Source organism: Sceloporus occidentalis, unplaced genomic scaffold, assembly GCF_023333645.1.
Source record: "Sceloporus occidentalis isolate IW3139 unplaced genomic scaffold, rSceOcc1.0.p SCAF_91, whole genome shotgun sequence".
Classification (NCBI taxonomy): Eukaryota; Metazoa; Chordata; class Lepidosauria; order Squamata; family Phrynosomatidae; genus Sceloporus; species Sceloporus occidentalis.
Window position 1 is genome coordinate 4106491 of NW_028317071.1, and position 16844 is coordinate 4123334.

At 44.7% G+C, this 16844-nt stretch overlaps 1 protein-coding gene across 1 annotated transcript in view; it reads left to right on the top strand.

The window, feature by feature from the left end:
* LOC149284583 (insulin receptor-like) overlaps nt 1-16844 on the top strand; it is a gene marked incomplete at its 3' end in the record, with an annotated part of 119374 nt that overhangs the window by 927 nt on the left and 101603 nt on the right. The window lies entirely within an intron of this gene.

Sequence of the window (16844 nt, forward strand, 5' to 3'; positions counted from 1 at the left end):
GAGCAGTCAAAGTGGAATAGTAGCACTATAAGAGTATAGTGTGATAAACATCATAGAATCGTAGAGTTGGAAGAGACCACCAGGGCCATCCAGTCCAACCCCCTGCCATGCAGGAAATCCAAATCAAAGCATCCCTGACAGATGGCCATCCAGCCTCTGTTTAAAGACCTCCAAGGAAGGAGACTCTATCACCTTCCGAGGGAGTGCATTCCACTGTCGAACAGCCCTTACTGTCAGGAAGTTCGTCCTAATGTTCAGGTGGAATCTCTTTTCCTGTAGCTTCCATCCATTGTTCCGGGTCCTGTTCTCTGGAGCAGCAGAAAACAAGCTTGCTCCCTCCTCAATATGACATCCTTTCAAATATTTAAACAGGGCTATCATATCACCTCTTAACCTTCTCTTCTCCAGGCTAAACATCCCCAGCTCCCTAAGTCGTTCCTCATAGGGCATGGTTTCCAGACCTTTCACCATTTTAGTCACCCTCCTTTGGACACACTCCAGTTTCTCAACATCCTTTGTAAATTGTGGTGCCCAGAACTGGACACAGTATTCCAGGTGGGGCCTGACCAGAGCAGAATACAGTGGCACTATTACTTCCCTTGATCTAGACACTATACTTCTATTGATGCAGCCTAAAATTGCATTGGCCTTTTTAGCTGCCGCATCACACTGTTGACTCATGTTCAACTTGTGGTCTACTTGGACTCCCAGATCCCTTTCACATGTTGTCACCTTAAGCCAGGTGTCCCCCATCCTATATCTGTGCATTTCATTTTTCTGCTCTAAGTGCAGTACCTTACATTTCTCCCTGTTGAAGTTCATTTTGTTAGCTGTGGCCCAGCTTTCTAGTCTATTCAGGTCATTTTGAATGTTGGTCCTGTCCTCTGGAGTATTAACTATTCCTCCTAATTTGGTGAAATTGGTAGCATGAAATGGCAGCCCAAATGCATCTGAGGAGGAAGACTGAGGTCTAGGAAAGCTCCTTAGGCTTTCTTTCTTTCAGTGAGTCTCAGAGGTGCTCCAAGATCTCTCTAGGTAACAACAATAGGAGTAAGGTGTGACATTACTAAGAGGGGAGGCTGTCTCTGAGGGGAAGAAAGAAGAACATATAGTAATACAAAGACATGGCCATGTTACACTGGAAAACCAGTATGGAAAAAGGGACTGGGTAGTGCCTTTAAGACTGTTAGCCTCAAAGGTGCTACTAGATCTCTGGACATAATAATAATGATAATGGGGCATGATACTAATAGGAGCAGGTTGGGGGGCTGTCTCCTGAGGGAAGGGTGATAGGAGGAAGGGAAGCAGGAATCATGCTTATCATGATATGGTTCAGAGACCTAGCCATGTTAGTCTGGAGTGCGCAAAGGGATCTTAGAATCATAGAGTTGGAAGAGACCCCAAGAAGGGCCCTGATCCAGTCCAACCCCCTTCTTCTGCCATGCAGGAACTCTCACTCAAAGCATCCCCATTGACAGATGGTCATTCAGCCTCTGTTTAAAGACAGGCTCCAAGGAAGGAGACTCCACTACACTCTTGTGGCACCATTAAGACTAACTGAGTAAAAGAAGTTGTAGCAGAAGCATTCGTGGACTTGGTCTATTTTCTTGGATGCATGGGGTCGAGATAATAGTAATGATAACAACCACCACTGCTACCAAAAGGATTTGGGCACTGTTTTCTTGGGACACGTGTGATCTTGTGCTTAGCAGCATGAGCAGTAGCAGTGGTGGTGATAGTGGTAGTAATATTACGAGTAACAGAGAGGTATTAAGTCACATACACACACACTGGGTGTGGGAGAGTTAATAAGGCTGTCGAGGTTTGATATTTCTCCCCTGAGGCAGAGCAGGATGGGCCAAGTTGTTGTTGCTGCTGCTGCTGCTGTTGCAGTTGTTGCTGGAGACCCCCCCATGTCTGTCCTAGGGTGGGTGGGTGAGTTTGGGAGGCGTTGCTGTCAGTGGAGTAACAGAGAGGCCCTGGGTGTCTCTTTTGGGGTGAGGAATCCAAATCTTGTGCTACAGCTTCTTTACGCTGTTTGTCTCAAAGATGCCACAAGACCCCTTTGCAGACTCTCTTCTGGGGTGTGTTATTGTCGATTGATGATGTGAGGAGGACTGGCAAGGTATGGAGAGGATTGGCACCCCTCTCCTTCCCAAGGGGTGCAGGTGGGCATGGTGGTGCAGGTATACCAGTAATAGTGGCGGTACTAGTAGCGTTGATGGTGTTGTGTGCCTTCAAGTTGTTTCTGACTTATGGCGACTCATCACCGTGGTTGAGAGGCTGTCAGGTTTCTGTGACCAAACCAGGAATTGAACCCCGATCTCCAGAGTCCTAGTCCTATGTTCAAAGTGCTAGACCATCCTGGCTCTCGCTGATGTTGTGTCTGTAGCATTTGTATGAGGAGGAGAAGCAGGAGCAATGATGGACAGGTTTGAAATCTCTCTCCTCCCTAAGAGTGTGTTTGTGTGTCTGTGTGAGCACAACGATGGTGGTTACCTGGCAGGCAGGAGATTCTCTTCAGCAGAGAATCCCCCCCTTCAACATCAGTACTACTGCTAGTAAGGAAAGACTGAGCACCTAGTAAGGAAAGAATGAGAATCCTGGGACAGATTCTTTGGAGGTCTCACTTCGGGTCTCAGAAGTCTCCCCCTCTCCAAACAGGATTTATTTAATCCACTGGATCGATATCCTAACTTTCTCTGCCAAAGATGGGGCTCCCACGGTGGATCAGGCCCACACAGGTTGAGTCTCTCGTATTTTCCAAAATGCTTGGGGCCAGAAATGCTTTAGATTTTGGATTTTTTAACCAGATTTGTAATATTTGCACATACATATTGAGGTATCTTGGAGATGGGGCCCAAATCTAAACATGGAATGCATTTTATATTTCATATGCACATAGCCCGAAGGAAATTTTATATTAGTATTATCATCATAATCACACACACATACACACACATGTTGTTTTTGTTGTTGTTTTGTGCTTTCAAGTCATTTCCAACTTACGGCAAAAATATTATTGGGGTTTTTTTGGGCAAGTTTCTTCAGAGGGAGTTCGCCATTGCAATCTTTGGAAGCTGAGAGTATGTGACTTGCCCAAAATCACCCTGTGGATTTCCATGGCCAAGTTGGGATTTGAACACTGTTCTCTGCACTCGTAATTTAGCAGTGAAACCACTGAAGCCATCCTATCTCTCAATATACATTCATATTTACATTATATACACATGTATGCCCTCCACGTACATACGTTAATAACAACATTTTGGGTAATTTTGTGCACAAAACAAAGTTTGTGTGCACTGAACCTTCAGAAAGCAAAGGTGTCACTCTCTCAGCCGCCCAGGTGGACAATTTTGGAGTATTTTGGATAAGGGAGTCTCAGCCTGTACCAAATAAGAGGAGAAGACTCTGGCCCTATACAGACTGCCAAAATAAAGCTGCTTTGGGTCACTTTGGAGGTATGCTGTTTAAATGATGCATGTGTCCTAAGAGTCTGGAAGCTGTGCCAAAGCCACATTCCATTCCTTAGGACTGGATTGTGGCTTTGGTGCGGCTTCCAGACTTTTAAGACGCATGCAACATTTAAACAGCATACCTCCAAAGTGACCCGAAGCAGCTTTATTTTGACCTGTCTGAATGGGGCCTGAGTAAACCATAGAGCTGGGTCAGCTCTTGTAACAGAATTAAAGTAAAAACCCCACATTCAAGCACTCCTGAGCGATGGTCAGCACACTGCCATGCCTGCAGATATGTTCCTTGGAGCACAGCTACACACTGTACCCCAAGCCCTGCCTGGCACCCTAAATACCTGCCCTTGAAGAGACTTTAGGAAGCATTTCCTCCCTACCTCCCCCCCCCCCCAAATGGCACACTGAGGAAGGAAAGAAAGTCATATTCTCCTTCTTTGGAGGTTTTTGGACAGAGGCTGGATGGCCATCTGTCAGGGGTGCTTTGATTGTGTCCTTGCATGGCAGAAGAAGGGGGTTGGACTGGAGGGCCTTAGGGAGTCTTCCAACTCTAGGATTCTAAGCTGGATCCCCAGGTCCAAGTTTTCAAAGAGAATAGTCATCTAAGAAGCCGAGCCCTCCCTCCAGTCAATCTGCCTTGGTCTAGGCTTCAGAGGGAGTGAAGAACCACTGGACCTGATCCCCTTCTTCCCCACCACTATTCCCTTCTCCTTTTGTGTCATGTCTTTTTAGATTGTAAGCCTGAGGGCAGGGAACTATCTTATTAAAAAGATTGTATGTACAGCGCTGTGTAAATTTACAGCACTATATAAATAAAGCTTAATAATAATAATATTAATTGTCTTAGTGTTTTAGAAAATGTGGAACAGGGTGAATTGCAGTAATAAAAGCAAACATTTTGCCAAGATTTCTGTTTTGCTTTCAGATGATCCTCATCCAAATAACCAGAACACCCTTTTTGAAATGGCAGAAGGAAATTTGTTCAGATTTATCTGGCAGGCAAGGAAACCCAGAATAAAATTTAAGATGATGTATGATGTTAAAGAAAGGAGAGGTCTGGGATTTCCTAATTTTAGTCAGTCCCATTTATATTAATCAATTTTTGAGCAATGAAAAATCTGATAGTCTGTGGTTATGGTTACTAGTAACTCCTGCTGCAATGCTAGAAGAAATGTTTCTGCTTTTGGAATGTTTTCTCTCTCGATACAGTTTGGATTCTGGGTTCAGAGCCCATTTGTATTTTAGTTAGTTAATGTTTAATATGTTGTTTGTGCTGATTGCTTTAGTTTAGTGTATTAGTTTATCATGCTAGCATGTTTTTAGTTTTAGTTTGGTTTCAGATATATAGTATGTATGCATTTGTATGTATGTATACCTTATTTTTCTTTCTCCTTCTTATGTTTTTCTGAATGTTTTTGTGGTGGAAGTATTAAATTAGACTGACCATGTCAAAACTACTATCATCTATCTATCTATCTATCTATCTATCTATCTATCTATCTCAAAATGGGAAATGTGGAAAAGGAGCAAAAAGGAATCGAGCAGCACCTTTGAGATTAAACTGGTTTGTTTCAGCAGATGTTACATAGATAACAGTCCAGATGGACACATGCATAGTGCAAGTTTGGGTCTCACCCATAATTTATTTAATAGCATTTATGTTTCGTGTTTCATTTCTGTGGTCTAGGAATCTTTGTGCTCTCTTTTCCAGGCACCAGCTACTATCCTCAATAGTGACCATCAACATAACAATAATAGCTTACTGTAGAGGATTGGGATTCTCTTGGGAGTCCTGTGTACAAAAGAAGGTTCTAAGGGGCTGGTGCTCAGTGTGCCTTTTTATGAGGGACAGGGGGTGTTGCCTGCCTATTTTAGCTCCTGCTGTGTGTGTACAAGGCAGTTTAGGCCAAGGAATGACCATTACCTTGTTCTTGGAGTTTGAATTTTTGTATGCAAGTTTCCACGCCTTCCCTGACCTTCCCCGTGGTTGCTGGGACAGTGATGGTCCACTGGCAAGAGGAAAAGAGATTCCACCTCAACCATAGGAAGACCTTCCTGACATTAAGAACTGTTTGACACTGCTTTGGAGGGTGGTGGGGTCTCCTTCTTTGGAGGTTTTTAAACACAGGCTGATCTTCCCTGTAGAATTCAAAGATGTAGGCTGGATGGACATCTCTTAGGAGTGGTTTAATTGTGTATTTCTGCATGGCAGCAGGTTGGACTGGATGATCCTTGGGGGTCTTCCAACTCTGTGTGACTTCAGTTCGGTGGCATCTCTTCTAACATCTCGCCTCCTCCTCCCCATGGCTTCTCTGCAGGGAGAGTGCACTGGAAAGAGAGAGGAACTGAGCATATTTGCAAGACAAGGGTGCTGTTCTGAGCAAGAGTGGCTCAGTGGTTTGAGCACTGGGTTCAAATTCTGGCTTGGTCATGGAAACCCATTGGCTGACCTTGGGCAAGTCACACACTATCAGCCCCAGAAAACCCCATCATTGGGTTGCCTTAGGGTTGCTATCAGTTGGAAGTGACTTAAAGGTGCATAGCAACAGCAAAACAGCAACAGCATAGATGTATTAGCATTTCTGCAGCATCTTGTGGATAACTTGATTGTTCATGTACTTGTCTGGCAATTCTATTTGTTTATTAAAGTAGTATGTTGGAATATAGATCCTTGTAATTAACAATCAGATATAGTTCTGCTTATTTTTTTTAATATCATGTGTTTATAATTTACCTTTAGATATATTCTCATTGTTTTCAGGAATGTATCACAGTGTGGTTTTTTGTGGATTTTTGGGGGGCTCTGTGGCCATGTTCTAGAAGAGTTTCTTCCTGACATTTCGCCAGCAGCAGCTGTGGCTGGCATCTTCAGAGAATGCTTGCCTGGAAAAAGTGGGTCTATATGTAGTCTGTGAGCCTGGGAATGCAGGAGTGATTTGCATGTGTATACCACAGTGTGTTTTTTATACAGTCCAGCATGTTACTTTAATATAGTTTGACTTAACATTTTGCTAGCCCCTTATTTTCTAACAGTTTTTGAAGTGGGTTCTGAGGTTTATCACCCCAGTTGACCATGTCTTGTCTTTAGCAAGAGGGATTCTGCTGATAGTATTTTAACCAAATGCTGTTGGGTTTATGGTTGGACACTTTGGGCTGTTTGGGCTGTTCTGCTGACAGTTGGGTCCCAGGGGCAAAATTGGCATTTGGTGAGTGATTGGCTAATCATTAGCCACTGGTGAAATCAAAAAACGGCAAGGTGACCCTTATTTTAGGAGATGCCTCAAGCGGGCATGCATATTGTATTTTCTGCCCTTGGCCTCCATGGTGGATGCCAGATACCTGTAGGGAAGAAAGGCGATGCTTTTATTGGGAGTGCTTCCTTATCAGAGTTATGGCATGAGTGCCTTTTCTGGGTGCAAATCTGCATTTGCACCCTGGAAGGATGGTGGGGATCTCTTTGGCTTTTAACCTTTCTTGTTTAAAGCCTTAATATACAGAGAGTTTGTGGGGTAAGGTAGAAGGCGTGTGCAGAGGAAGTTTTGTGTTTGGGGGGAGAATTAAGAAATGGATTTTAGCAGTTTTATGGGGTCTTCTTCACCTCCCATTCCCACAACAGGTATTTTTCAGGATCCAGTGGCCGAGTAACAAAGATGCATTTTCATGCCAATAAATCCCATTGTGTTGAATTGGAAACAAGCAGTTCTCATTCAAAGCGGTGCCTGTTCCATAACCTCTAGGAAGCCACTTGCAAATGTCCAAATTTTATCAGGGAAAGAATGCAAATAATGCCCAACCCGTGGCTTGTGGTTAGTAAAGGCACATTTCTATCCAGGAAATTGGGAAGTGCAAAAAGAGCAAAAAGCAGTATTTGAGAGCATTCAGGGCACTGTTGAGCAGAGGCAGGGTTAAAGGAGTACCTGCTTTTAAATTAATCATATAACTGACAGGGAAGGGAGAAATACAATAAGGGCTGGACTGTGGCACTTTTCATTCACATATGGATGGATCGCTCTTTCCCTCACACAGAAACACAAACTTCTAGACCAGTAGTAGGACCCAGGCTCTAGCCTGAAAAAGTGGGAGGGCAAGGCTGTTTTGAACAGCCTTTTTCAAGTAATTCATCTTGTCAAAAGGCCTATAAAAAGGACAATGCTACTTGAATTTTTTAAAACTACATTTGCACTTTTGTTCAGTTTCTTCTGTCAAGGGCACCTCCCTGGGGAAGCCTTTCTTTAGTGCTATTCCTGTTTTTGTCTTGCTGGATTGCTCTCCTTGGGGCTTCTCTTCCCTCTGTCTGGCTTTGCAGCCTTAACACACACCTTCAACTGCCTCTAGACCGTCCTCCCTGCAGCCATCTGAGGAGTGACTTTCATCCACCAGGCCTCCCTCAGCGTAAAGGGCCTCTCTTTCCTACATCCATCTGAGGAGTGACTTTCATCCACTAGGCCTGCCTCAAGGGAAAGGACCTCCCATTCCTACATCCATCTGAAGAATGAGTCGGATCTATCGGGCCTTCTTCAAAGGATAGAGCTTTCCTTCCCTGCATCCATCAGCCACCTCTCCTTCCATCACTCTCAGCAGCTGGGACCTTGAACAAAGGCTTCCAATCCCACCCCTTCCTTCTCTATTAAATCCCTTGTGCCTTGTGATATTTAGGCAATATTACCAAATACAATTGGCTATTATATTGCTACTTTTGTCATTGTTATATTTTCTTCTTTTGATTATTGCTTACTAAATCCTTTCCTCCCATGGCTCCACGCATCTTTCCTAACCTGATCCTTATTCGACCTCTTCCTATCTCCCAACTTCCATTCCTCTGTTCACTCTGGAACTGTCGCTCTGTTGCTCCGAAAGCGACTGCTGTCCATGATCTTTTTCTCCCTAGATCATTTAACCTTCTCGCTCTTACTGAAACCTGGCTCCCAGCCCATGATACTGCTACCTCCGCTGCCCTTTCTTTTGGTGGTCTCTCATTCACTCACACAAGCCGCCCTGAGGGTCGAGGAGGAGGGGTCAGTATACTATTGTCCAATTCCTGCCAGTTTCAAGTTCTTTCTTTCCCCCCCAGCTATTGTTTCTCTTCATTCGAGTCTCACTGTATTCGACTCTTTTTTCCTTTACAGCTTCGGGTTGCTGTCATCTATTGCCTTCCTGCTACCCAATTCTTATCTGACTTTGAATCTTGGCTGACGTTTTTTCTATCTGATACAGTCCCTTCTCTAATCCTAGGTGACTTTAATATTCACCTTGACAATCCCAACAATCCTTCTTCATCTCACCTTAGATCCCTGTTTGCTTCTTTTGGCCTTCAGCCTCATTCTAACTCTTCAACCCATTCCTCTGGTCACTGTCTTGACCTAATTCTTGCTGCTAAGTGCATCATTTCTGACTACCTGGCATCTGATATTCCATTGTCTGACCATCATTTAATTTCTTTTACTCTTACTTATATCCCACCTCCTCGTCGTACTGTCCAGCGCCATTTCCGCGACCTTCAGTCTGTTAACTCTGACCATCTCAGTCAGACTTTGAATTAATCTCTCTCTTCTCTTGATCTTGGGGACTCTGCTGATTCAGCAACGTCTTTATTTAATTCCACCCTTTCTTCAACTCTTGCCAGCTTTGCTCCTGTATCTGTACGTGTGTCTTCCCCCATGACTAGGCCTCAGCCCTGGCTCACTCCCACTATCAGGTTCCTCCGGTCCTGCTCTCGAGCGGCCGAACGTCTTTGGAAAAAGTCTAGGGAACCGGCCAATTTCATTCATTATAAATTCATCCTTTTATCTTTTTCACGCGCTCTGTCTATGGCAAAACAGAACTATTTTAAATCGCTGATCTGCGCTAATGAGAGGCGTCCACAGCGTTTGTTCTGCTTCAATACACTACTCAAACCTTCCTCTCCCCCTGTCTTCTCATCTTTTCCCCCTACTGACTTCGCCAACTACTTCATCACAAAAGTCACTACTATCTGATCTGAAATAGTTCCTCCCGACTTGCCCCCTACCACTAACCTCCTGGTACCTTCTACTAATAAACTCTCTGTGTTTCCCCCTGTTTCTCTGGATGAACTCTCTAAGCTGCTAAATTCTTCCAAACCTACTACCTGTTCTCTTGATCCTATTCCCTCCCGTCTCCTAATCTCTATAGCCCCTTCTCTTCTGCCCTCACTCCTCTATATCTTTAATCTCTCTCTCTCTCTATGGGTTCCTTCCCTTCTGACTTCAAACATGCTCTCATTTCCCCAATTCTGAAGAAACCCTCTCTCGACCCCTCTTCTTTGTCTAGCTATCGTCCAATTTCTCTTCTTCCTTTTCTTTCTAAGGTCCTAGAACGGGTTGTTTATTCTCGCTGTATTAAGTTTCTTGAAGCCAACTCCATCCTGGACCCTTTCCAATCTGGCTTCCGCCCACGGCACTCTACAGAGACAGCCCTCACCAAGATCTCAAATGATCTCTTGCGGGCCAAGGCAAACGGCCTCTACTCTATTCTCATTCTTCTCGATTTGTCTGCAGCCTTTGACACTGTTGATCACTGTCTCCTGGTTGATTTACTTTCTGACCTTGGGTTCGCTGACTCTGCTCTCGACTGGTTTAAATCTTACTTGTCAGATAGATCTTTTGCAGTGGTCACGGGTGGTCAGACCGTCCTCTGTTCCCCTATCTATTGGAGTTCCCCAGGGCTCTGTCTTGGGTCCCCTTCTGTTCTCTCTATATACACTGTCCCTAGGTAAACTCATCAGTTCTTTTGGTTCCTCTTATCATCTGTAAGCCGACGACACTCAGCTGTATCTTTCCACCCCTGACCTTTCTCCAAGGCTTGAACAGCAAGTTTCTTCTTGTCTGACTGCCATCTCTCAGTGGATGCGGCTTCGGCACTTGAAGCTCAACATGTCTAAGACTGAGCTTCTTGTCTTTCCACCTAAACCCACCCTTCACTATTCCTTTTCTGTTTCTGTCAACGACACTTCTATTCAACCGGTTCATCAAGCCCGCAGTCTTGGCTTCATTTTTGACTCTTCTCTGTCATTTATTCCCCAGATCCAAGGCCTGTAGATTCTTTCTCTACAACATTGCCAAGATCCATCCATTCCTCTCAGCCTCTACTGCCAAGACTCTGGTCCATGCCCTAGTGGTTTCGCGACAAGATTATTGTAACCTTCTTGTGACAGGACTTCCTCTTTCACACCTCCATCCTTTAATCTCTGTCCAGTATTCAGCTGCCCGTATTGTCACATCCGCTCGCCGCTTTGACCATGTTTCTCCTCTTTTCTCCTCCCTTCATTGGCTCCCCTTCCCCTTCCGCATCCGGTACAAGCTTTTGTTACTGACTTTCAAAGCCCTCCATAGATTGGCCCCTCCTTACTTATCTGACCTGCTTTCTCCTTACATTCCTACTCGCACCCTCCGCTCTGGTAGTCAGGGTCTCCTGTCACAGTGTAGGAGTACCACTGCCCCCTCCCGAATTCGTCCCTTCTCGCTTGCTGCCCCTTACTCCTGGAACCTTCTTCCCCCACATGCACACCGCATCACTTCTCTACCCAGTTTCAAAACTGAATTAAAGACTATATTGTTTAGAGAAGCATTCCCAGAGGTGAGTCCCTCTCTGACTCAAGAAGCCTCCTTTTAAGCATCCATTAAGAAGCCAAGCCCTTCCTCCAGTCCATCTGCCTTGCTCCAGGCCTCGGAGGTGGAGAAGATCTGCTGGACCTGATCCTATTCCTCACCACCATTCCCTTCTCCTTTTGTGTCTTGTCTTTTTAGATTGTAAGCCTGAGGGCAGGGAACCGTCTGACTAAAAAATTTATGTACAGCGCTGTGTAAATTTACAGCGCTTTATAAATAAAGGCTAATAATAATAATAATAATAATAAGGAAGGAAGGCAGGCAGGCTGTCTGGCTGGCTGGCTTCTCTTTGGTTCTGGAGAAAGCCTGCCTTCCTCCTGCTACTCCTCTTGTGGGCCTCTGTGCCCCAGAGGTGATTAATCCTGGAAATATGCCTGTTTCAGTCCAGGCTACTGGCAATGCCCGTTTGGTGCCAGTCTGTAACAGCTGATCGAGTCCATTTGGTCTGGAGCATTGTGGTCTGAGCAAGCACCACCTCTTTCCCCCACATTTTCTTCATGAGGATTATTTCTTGGCTAGGTCCATTCCTTGCCATCACTCTGGGGCTGAGGTGTTTAGCAGGTGGCCACTATGCCATCCAGGCATCTGGAAAGAGAGGCAGACACCCTTGTGTTCTGTGGGAGGGCTGATTTGGTTTAAGAAGAGTTTGGGATTAAAGAAAACAAAGTCTAAATGCACCCAAACTTTAGGTATTGTACTCTTGACAGGCAAGGTAACAACTATCGCTGTGACATTTTCATTCTTTTTTGTCTTCTGGGCTTTGGTGCTGTTTCTCTTTTCCGGCTTCCTTGTTTGTTTTGTGTTTGTTGTGTCTAGGAAAAAACAAGGAGGCAATTAATCTGAGAAATCCATTTGGCAACGGATTTCTGCATCTCAGGCCGTTTCTGAAGTGCGTTCCTTGAAAGCATCTGTGAATTGGACTCGGAAAATTTTTACAGCCCTGCGGATTGCTTTGGGTAAAAATAAAAATGTGGGTTTTTGTGTGGGAATGCAGATTGCTTCAGGATGACAAATGTTTTGGTTCAAGGGAAGGAAGAGCAGAGTTGAAAAACTGTGGTGTCCTTTCATTTTTGTATTTCATAATAACCAAAACACGGAGATGCAACTTCTTTTGAATGTGATGGGGCCCCAGTGGCAAAATTCAAGGGGGATTTTTAGAGACAAGTGGCTGCATCCCCCACCCCCACCCCTGGTTTAAATAGAAGTTAATCTATGTACAACACTTGTGTACACTGGAATTAAATTTTACATTAGGTGTTGGGATGTTTTGGTTTGGAAAGCTAAGATTACTTTTGTGTTTCACAGGATGACATGGGTCATTCCATCTGTTACTGCTTCCCCTCAAATACTTTGCAATGGGTCCTGAATACAACCCTTAACCCACCCTCACAACCTATATTTCTAAACTGCCAGATGCATCAGAATCTAAAATGGCTTCTCTTGAATTTAGCATTTGGAACACGAAAGGGTATAATTGTACCATCCATGGCTATATATCTGGAGCTAGCTATATATAAAATAGGGAGTCAAAGTGGCCCCTTGCCAGTGTTTAGGATGGCATTTTTCATGCAAAGTGTGTGGGTGATATTTGGGGATTCAGGCTCTACCTCCCCCCCCCCCAAAAAAAAAACCCCACATGTCTCTCTCTCTCTCTCTCTCTCACTCCCAGTTGTTTACATCAAGTTTCCTATAACCTCTTTTAATATAGTGAAGGGGATAAACTTAGAAATGTTTTGGGGTGGCAGGAAGTGTCAGACAGGGCTGTGTGGCCATCTTATGACTACAAGAGGCAGATCTGGTCCTCACCCGTTGTTTCTGTTTCCTTGTTGTTCTTCCCCTGAGCATATTGCCTTCCTTCTGGGAACCAGCTGAATGTAAACAGCCACGTGCCCCTCCGAGTCCTGAACAATACTATAAAAACAAGGCATTAAACAGAGCACTTAGGCTCAGTTCAATAAAACTTTACCATGCATTTGAAAGTCTTTGGAGAACTCTTGTTGGAGAAAATGTTAGAGGAGGCTTGAAATTAAGCTGATTTTCCCCCCAAATAATATTTGGGTTCCAGTTTTGAAAGAAGTCAGCTGTGTTAATTTGGGGGGTGGGTGTTAAAACTGTCAGACAGCTTTTTCCCAGCAGTTCTTGGCCCCTCTCTTTGCATTGGTGGTGGGTTTTGTTTAGGATGAGAGGGAGTGTTGGAGACTTCTAGGAAGGAGGAGAAACTGAAGGGGCGTTACTGGTGGACTTTTCTTCTTTGCCCAGAGTTTTACATTTCAGTGATTGCTTCAGGCTTAGCCAGCTTTTTGGATTGCCAGAGTGCTTGCCTCTGGTTTCACTGGAATAAACTCCAGGACAAGGTTGGTTGGTAAGCCAAAGTAAAGGTCCAGGTGCTGCAGCATTTTCAATGCCTTGGGACAGCCGTTGTTGTTGTGGGCTGTATTGCCTCTCTCCTGTGGTGTCCTGTGTCCTGCGGCCCTCTCTTTTGTTCTCCAGGCCTCCCCGCTACACAGATCCTGCAAAGCCCCGCATGAGTCATGGAGGTTTGTTCTCTGGTTTGTTTACTATAAACACACTCTGGCATTCCAGAATTGCCCCAGCAAAGTGAGCGCTTTGACTTCGCTCTTTGATACCTCAAGGGTATGCTCCCAAGTTAGCTTATATAAGAACCTTTGCTCCCTCCCACTTTTGGTGTGTGCATTGTGCCACTTTGAGACTTGTGTAGGGAAACAGAGGTCAGGGTATTGCTTTGCAGTCTGGGTTGCCTTAGCATAGGGGAGTGAGTGGGCTTGAGGAGCAGGGCACCAATTGCTGCCATTGCCTTGGATCATGGTTGTGGAGTTGGCTGCACCTGAAGCTTACAGTCCACATTTGCTCTGTGGTCAAGCTGGCTAAAGAGCTGACCAAGGGAGGCTTCTTTCTCCTGTTCCTCAGCTTTGGGGTTGTTGTGGGTGTGTCACCCAGAGCTTTGTAATGCTGCAGACCCATTGCTTCAGGAGTTTGGTTTCTGTACTGCTACTGTTGCATCACTTTCTGAAAGCTGGAACTTCTTGAGCCAAGGGCTAGACATCATCCATCTCTCAGGAGGGGCAGAGAGCTAGGCTTGGGGTGCTTCCATTTCTATGGCCAGCCTTGCACTCTTGAGTAGACAAAGAAGATGGGCTCTTCTTTTACATGTGGCAGATACCAGCATGACAAAAGGAAACAGTACTGCCAAGTGGGATTTAGCAAATATTTCAATTTCCCTCTTTTATTTTTGAATCTAGAAATACTAGAGAGCACTCGCATGCCACAGGTGGTGAAGAGAGCCCCAGGAAATCTCATCCATCAAGGAGAGGGGGAACCCGGGAGGTATGCTTTCTGGAGGAAATAAAATACCTTTCTGTGAAAGCTTCAGAAGTGCTGAGATGGGTTGTACAGGGGGTCAATCATCTCAAACTTTGTCCACCACAGTTTGGCTAGAGTGATCAGCATGAGATTCATTTTACATTTAACCGTAGGCATCAATCTCAAATATATAAACCTGCCTTCCACTCAGTTGGACTATTGTCGGTCAAGCCCAGGAGGGTCTGTTTTGACTGGCTTCTGTTCCCCTCATCAGTTGCTACCTGATCCTTTTATGTGGAGATGTTAGAGACTGAGTCTTTGGCAAGACATATTTGCAAGCCGTGTGTAGATTTCTCTTTGGGATGCCCTAAAGATAAGCAGGAAAATGATGCTCCCAGACCTTTTGTAGCTGTATGGAAGTTGGGATTTCAGTCCACGTGAGTGAAGCAGTGCCAAATGGAGTTTCCTCCCTTGACTGTCTAAACCAGTGGTTTACTACCTCAGGTCCCCCAAAATGTTATTGGACTTCTGCTCCCAGAAGTCCAGGCAGTATGGCCAGTGGCAAACGATTCTGGCTGTTGTAGTTCACCAGAATCTGGGGACTGACAGGTTGGAAACACAATGTCAGTCTACCCATTGAAAGATCAACCAAGAATGATATTTTCTTGCAAGGGTTTCTTGTATGACCTGGAAATCCACAATACTTTTCTTTTGTACTCTTTCCCTGTTCCAGTGCCAGACTTTGTTTTTTGGCCTTCCTCACTTGGTCCTTTTTTTAAAAAGCCATAGAGCAGTGGTTCTCAACCTTCCTAATGTCGCGACCCTTTAATACAGTTCCTCATGTTGTGGTGACCCCCAACCATACAATTATTTTCATTGCTACATACAAATATGTGTTTTCCAATGGTCTTCGGCGACCCCTGTGAAAGGGTTGTTTGACCCCCAAAGGGGTCCCGACCCACAGGTTGGGAACCACTGCCATAGAGGAAACTTTCTTCTTAACCTTGAAAGCTGTAACACAACTGTCTTGACAATCAAATCCTTGAGGAGAATGTAACATTTGAGATAATCCTCTCTTATCTAGCTGCCAGTGGGAGCCTAGGCCAGCCAAGGTTGTTTCTATGGCTAGGAGCCTAGCTATTTTGCAGTCCCAAGGTTTGACATCCTTCGCGCTTCTGTAGCAAAGAAAGTGAAAGGGGGAAGGTGAGTAATGGGTTCAGTTGTGTAGGATGTGCCCTCCTTGAACTTGGGCTGAGGTTCCTTCTTGATTTTCCACTTGTATGGTTGGTCAAATTATGAGAAACCTTAGTCCATCCTCCTGCCCCCAAATGGTGTTGTGTGTATGGTGGCTGTGGGGTCCTCTTAATTGCTTTGTGTTTGCAGTGATGCTGAAAGCCTCCCCCTTTCTTCCCTTCTTGTTATAGTCGTTCACTACAGGAAAAGAGGTTCCACCTAAACATTAGGAAGAATATCCTGGTGGTAAGAGCTGTTTGACCGTGAAATGCACTACCTTGGAGAGGTGTCTTGGTACCTTGGAGTCTCCTTTGGAGGTTTTGAATCATTCACAACTGGAATGCTACAGCCCAGATCCAGTTGTGGAATCCCTGTCCATGGTTGAGTCTGGGACTGAGCAGGTGTGGGGCAGCTCAGATCTTGGCTGTCCTAGTCCTGGAGCCACGGGGATGAAACCAGCTAGAGAATTTATTTGATGTATTTTGAGGAGAGGGGCTCGGCATACAATTTGAATTATAATACACAAGGTAACATCAATGTTTTCAAAGTAGTTTAGGTGAGTTTGTTGTGTCAGTAGATATTAGATACTTATTATTCGTGGATGGTTTTAGTCATGGTTGTTCTAATATTGAGTGTCCAGGTTCTCTTGGTGGTGATGGAGTTTAATGAGAGGGCTCTTGCCTTTGTAACTTGTGGACTCCTCAGGAGCACCAGATTAGATGCAGTAGGCAACAGAATAGTGGAAAAGCTGGTTCCATCAGTGTAATTTGGTGGGTTTCCCTTCTTCCCCTCTGTTTAAATTAAAACACATGTATGCACATGTGCACACATACATATATCACAATAAATTATTCCAGGGGTTAAGTGGGTTTTTGTAAACATCTTACTGGGGGCAAAATTTCCAGCCTTTGGCTTCAGTCTTTTCAGCAACAACTTCTAAGTGGATGCATTTAATTGTCCCAAGCCCTTTTCTGCGTTGCCTTTAATGGTACTTTTCTGCGTTGCCTTTAATGGTACTAGATGTATAGGGTGTTGCTTTTGAAGAGGGTGAAAGATTCCGCGGATGATTTACAGACAAATTGGGAGTGATGCCAAAAAGAATCCTCTTGAGCAACCATATTGTCCCAGATTTCACAGTAGTACTGCCAGGATAGTGTTTTTATTTATAATTAATGGGTCATAAATGATTTCT